This window comes from Arctopsyche grandis, chromosome 3 (genome assembly GCF_051622035.1).
Source record: "Arctopsyche grandis isolate Sample6627 chromosome 3, ASM5162203v2, whole genome shotgun sequence".
NCBI lineage: Eukaryota > Metazoa > Arthropoda > Insecta > Trichoptera > Hydropsychidae > Arctopsyche > Arctopsyche grandis.
This window is the reverse complement of record NC_135357.1, coordinates 31,493,804-31,499,990: the sequence shown is the minus strand read 5'-3', so window position 1 is coordinate 31,499,990 and position 6,187 is coordinate 31,493,804.

Genomic DNA, 6,187 nt, shown 5'->3' with positions numbered 1-6,187 from the left:
ATTCCATTCCATTCATCGTTTTCCGCATTGCATAGACTCTGATGCATATATTAGAACTAGTTATATCTGTGAAATTGGATTCTTGTTTGTTTGTTTTTTCTGTAAGTAAATATACACAGGTACATATGTTAATACATACGTGTTTTTCATGAATAGTAATAGTGATAGCTAAGGCAATCATCTTCCTATACATATCGGCTATGAAAAATGGAATTGAAATCACCCAGCTGACTTCCAATTATAGCTGACAGAACTACTAGGTGTATGGAGTATAGAGAGAAAGGAAAAGGCGATGGTTGTAAATAACACACGTTTCAAAGGATCGCAGTATGTGTAATGACTTTTGACTATGATTTAATGGACAAAGCGAGAATATCCCAGATTTATTGATCGTAACTATCTACACCGTACCTGTAGCTGCAAACCAAATCGATCACTCAATTTGGTGAGGTGACTCATTTCTGAGAATCAATTTTGGTGGATAAAAGATAATTTTGGCAAATATTGTGATCGGATTGTGATATCCAGCAGTATAGCTCGGTGGTTGTGCGTTAATGCTAACCACTAACTATTCCAGGATGCAAGCCCTGGAATGACGTCGATCGAAGAGAATTAATTCCAAGTATTGATGCAATGCTGCTGATCAAATTTGGATATTTGTGACTTTAAGTAGATCAGTTCCTATGAGAGTTTGCCAATTTATCTGATTACATTGTTGGAACGGTTCTTCATGAAATTGGCAAAACCATCCTGTCTACTATTTGTCAACACTATTTATTTGAATTTCATTTCAAATTTAGATTTTTTTATTTATTACTTGGGGAAGTCAGACTAAAGGGGTTCGACTTGTAATTATAATAGTAATAACATTTTATTCCAGATGATAGGGAGAATAGTGCAATCCTCATCGTCCATATAAATAATATATAGATAATAAAAATAAATTATAAAATCAAAAAATATAATATAATGACAACAATAATTTACATACATATGTACATATAATAATAATAATAATAAATACATACATACATACAGAGAAGATCACAAACGATAAGACGCCGTAGCAAGCAAACAATTTGACGATACAAATACACGATAACGTAGAGAGGCCGCTTTCATACTGAGAATGGCCCCAAAGTTAGGAATGTGCTTATATATAAACTAACAGAGAAAAAATTAAATATGAAAAAAACATAATAACGAAATAAAATAAAATACAAAAAGATTAAAAATATTAATAAAACAATTAAATCTATAAATTTATATATGTTCAAGTTTAATATCATATGTAGGTATCGCTCAGGGGTAAAACGAGCAGGGGCTTCAAGCAGATTGCTGTGAAAAAGTTTTAGCTATAATAACGGTTTTTAGCTTTTAATTTGCCAATTTATCTAACTTTTGTGGCAGTTACAATAAAATCAGCAACCCCCCTTTTCATAAAATCAGCAACCCCTCTCTTGCAAATTAGGCCAGCCTGAGTTTGTTGAATGTTGCAAGCACATATGTTTGCGGTTTATAATTAACTAGTTGATTTGCCCGGCTTCGCTCAGTATTTGTAATATAAACAGCTTAAACATGGCGAATCTAATAGTAAATATTCATTTGTTTTTTTATTAAATTTATTTGAATCAAAAAAAATATATATATCGATTCGTCATAGAAATTGATTTCTTTTCGATTACCAACCAACAATACTTACATTCATACTATAGCATATGTGCTTGAATAGTACGATATATTGTCGATTTGGGGTGACCTATCGAGGCACTATGGCATATACATATGTAAAAACAATGTTCTCTTGTGCAATTCTTCTTCGCAATTCTTCTTTCATCTAAGGTTCCGACACTAATATTGTATATTGGACTTACATATAAGGATAGATATACATATATAAATGCAGCCATATGTGGTATTTCATCCGCACCACATTCTTAAATTGATTAATTGATTAATTAACTACACTTTATCGAAGACGCGTTAATTAGATAAGATTTAATAGCAGTGTTAAACCACTTCCAACGTCCTCCATATGAAGGCACACTACCCGCTAAGATTTATCGCCGTTTGTTCGTCGAGCTCTTCTGCAAAATTGAAATGCAACTTTCACCCGATGCACATGCGATGGCGATCTACAATATGTATGTCCATAGCAGCAAACCCCAGCGAGAATAGCTCCATATTGGAGAAAATCAGAAAAGTTGTTAAAGAGGTGTAATCAACGTGCTCTGATCACTGCTTGAACACTTCTCTCTCATTGGTGATATCGCTGCATTAGCTTTGACCAATGATAGAACTCCATTTAGAAATATTAATATGATCATGCGTTTTCAAAAGCAAGCAGCTGATTGATAAACTTTTAAAGACTTAGGGCAAAATGTGAACTTTTTGGCTGTTCATTTCATATTTCAGTTCTAAAATCTAGATCTAAAATATCTGCTAGAACTCATCTATATGAAGTACTAGTTTCTTTACTTGGCTTCGCTCGATATTTTTAATATAAACCGCTTAAACATGGCCAAACTATTAGTAAAAATTGTATTCAATTTATTTGAATAGTTTTATTTTAGTTGAATATTCATTTGTTTTTTTTATTAAATTTAACGTCACGAATACTACGAACCAACGATAGTTACATACATACAAAGTGTCTTTCGAAATTAGATATTAGATGTAATTATCGTATAATTTCTATGAATTATTTTCTTGGGTCAGTTAAAGTCTCCATTATTCTCCTAATTTAAAACTTCTTTTGACGGTCCGATCATTTTATAATTTCGTCAAATTGATATTTAATTCGAGTGCTAAAATTTAACAGAAAGGTTGTAATTAGATTAAAAGGTAATCTTAGGGTGATTCTACTGAATTTTCGTCAGAAAATGCGCTACATAAAACATCGTCATCGTGTAGTATGTGAGAAGTATAAAATTTATATTCTGATTCAAAATATTCGGACGAACTGAAATGGTGTATGCTTAAAGTTCACATCAAAGCTCATCGACAAGTATGGAAATCAAATTATTTCTCAACTTCTTCCCCATTGAGGGCGTATTTTTGGATCTATAGGGGGTGGGGAGAGACAGTTGGAGTGAAACGAGGGCATTATTTTAAACACGACTATTTAATATGACGGGCGGGAAGGTAGTTAAGTAGTCGCCATCAACGTTAACTCACAAGATGGTGACCCAAACTCAATCATTTCGAAGGGCCCATACAGTATGTAATATCCCCCTAGACGATACAAAGAAAAATGACAAATTACAATGTTACAAAAAGAGTTGAGACCGATTGGACAATGTTGGTGAATACTACTTTACTGCCTTCGCTCCCGTCATGTTAAATAGTCGTGTCTCCTACAATACCGTTATTTAATTCCTCTCGCTCAAATAGTAGTATTTATGTAAAACAGTGGCGTAGCTACCTCATATCAAAGGCATGCAAAGCATGAGAGCTCAGCTTGACAAGGGATCCAAATTTATATATAAATTGGTACATTTAATATAATTAAAAATTGTTGAGTCATTCATTTGTACGTATATAATATTATTTTGCTTCACGGCTATTTTACAACCCAGAAATGTGAAAATATCCAAGCCACTATTTGGGCTTGTATCGTTGAAGATCATAAAAAGCCATTTGGGTTCATGTGGGATACACTATGATTAAAAAATATTTATTTGGAAATATATCGATCAGACTCATCACAAAATTTTGCAAATCTTAAATCAAGAAAGATGATTTTTTTTAAATCGGTGAGTTAAGATAAATTAATTTTTTTGTACAATTATCGGTGCTACTTTAGTATGGGGTCTACCTTAGCATGCGTTCTACCTTTGAATCGCAGTCGACAATTTTTTTGTATTTGTATCGTAGCAACGAAATGTTTATTACAATGTTTGTTTATTTCCTGCCGCCCCATAATGTTGTCGAAGCATTTATATCAAAATATCGTCAACAGATACATATCTCTAAACCAAATCTCAAATGAATAGAGCCAACCTTAACTTATCCTGACCCTTACCTAAATAAGTGTTGGCTGCTAAGATATGCTTTTTTGTGAAAATATTGATGAAATAAAACTTTAAAAAAAAGATATCTTAACAGCCAACACCTATTTACTTAAGGATCAGGATAGGTTAGGTTAAGTTAAGGTTGGCCCTATTAATTTAAGATTAGGTTGTTAGGGTCGGTATTATTCAGTCTTAGTGTCACACGCGAGAACTGAGACAGTGAGACCGCATATTTAAGTAAAAACGTGAAGGTAGATCGCATACCACGAGGAGGCTACAGACGTTCCCGAATTCCGGAGAGGTCTACCTTGAGGCGACCCATGTTGACGCAGACAGCAACGTGTGTAGGAAGATTCGTCTTGAGGTCGATTCACCCTGAGGTCACCTCAACCTGTATGCGCTTCTGCTGTCTGCGTCAACATGGGTCACCTCAAGGTAGAACTCTCCGGAATTCCGGAGCGTCTGTAGCCCCCTTAAAGTAGATATGTGAAGTTAGACCACATACTAAAGTAGTACCCAATTATCATACCAATAGTCTTATGTAAATATGTATCTACAAACAAGTTGAATTATTTCATCTCATATACTATTAAAAATCGGGTTATGGGGGATGTGAGGCGGCCCTGGATAAATTTTGCATGAAGGTCCAAAATTCCTAGCCGATTCAGAATGGTGTGGACTCCATTTTAACAAGAGTTTCGGAACAAGATGATTTCTGATATATGTATGTATGTAGTTGAAGAAAAAAATTGACACTTTGAACAAGTTTTTGTATGATTGGGATCACTAATAACTTCATCCCCGCAAATAGGGAGATGAGATAGTCATAAATTTCTTTGACGAGTTTCTCATTTTGATCGTGGTTTTCGAATGCGTTTCTCTCCTCATGTGCAACGCACCGGTGCAAACATGCAGTGAAACCTTAATCGCGCTGCACAAAAGCCCATATTTGTTTTGCGGTTAGTAATGGGTGAATCTCTCTCCTAGAAACCGTGTGTGTGTTTATACTTATCTCCATTCTAAATATCTCTAATTTCAGGTCAACTGCGCGACTGAAATTGCTGCGACCATTATAAAATGGTATGCGTTTATATGTGATCTGAGTAGTTAGTTGGATACTTGACTTTGATATGAATTTATTGTCGTCGTATTATATTGTTCAAATTAATATCATGTTTTATTGTTAGTTTAATGATTAAATATGTATTCATGTTGTAAATATATTACACTATAAATGACGATAACCTATTTTAAGGCTAAATATTTATTACATGTAAATTACATACACTCTTACACATAAACTGCAATGGCATCTCTTGTTCATTATAATGGCGCTTGTTGAATGGTATATAAATTTTAGGTTATTTTTATAGATGGCAGTAAAGCAATTTATTAAATTAAATATGTTGGAGAAACTTGTCTTGTATTATGTGCTAGCACTGTTCTGATTCGACCCAAAACACTGTAAACAGAAACTTAATTTAATATATAATACGTAAAAATTGCAGTAAATGCATGTATTATATTTGTAAACAAGTATATTTTGCGACTTATAAAAGAATATGCATTTTGAATGTATATTTATATTAAGTGTATTAATTTATATCGTACGAGGTTTCTTGTTACAGCGTTGTAGTGGAGTCAACATGATCATACATATATACCTATATAATAGTGCTATTCTGTGTATCTGTGTGTCTGTGTAAGATAACGCTCACCGTACTATATTCGACATATGTACGTCACAGTTAAACACTGCCAACAAAACTTACGAACATAATAACAGATCAACAAAAAACTTCTATATATACTGTTTGCTACCAATGTTTCTTCCAGGGAAATAAGTCTCTGAGCATTTAGCGCCATCTATTGAAAATTTATTTAATTAATTAATTGATATATTGGTGTTTTATATTGTTTATATGTAGGTAGGTAGGTATTTTTTTTACCTTTTTTTCTTATTAAACAATTAAATTTAAATATTAAATTAAATATATTTAAAGGGTTTTGAAAAAAATACGACAGCATGCGGAGAGAACACATGACCGACACATTTCTTTTATATATTTTTTTCATTTAATAACTTGATATGCCATAAACCATGCGATGACATTTCATCGGGGACATCACTAGTATTGATATATGTATTTAACGAATTATCATGAAAAACCAAT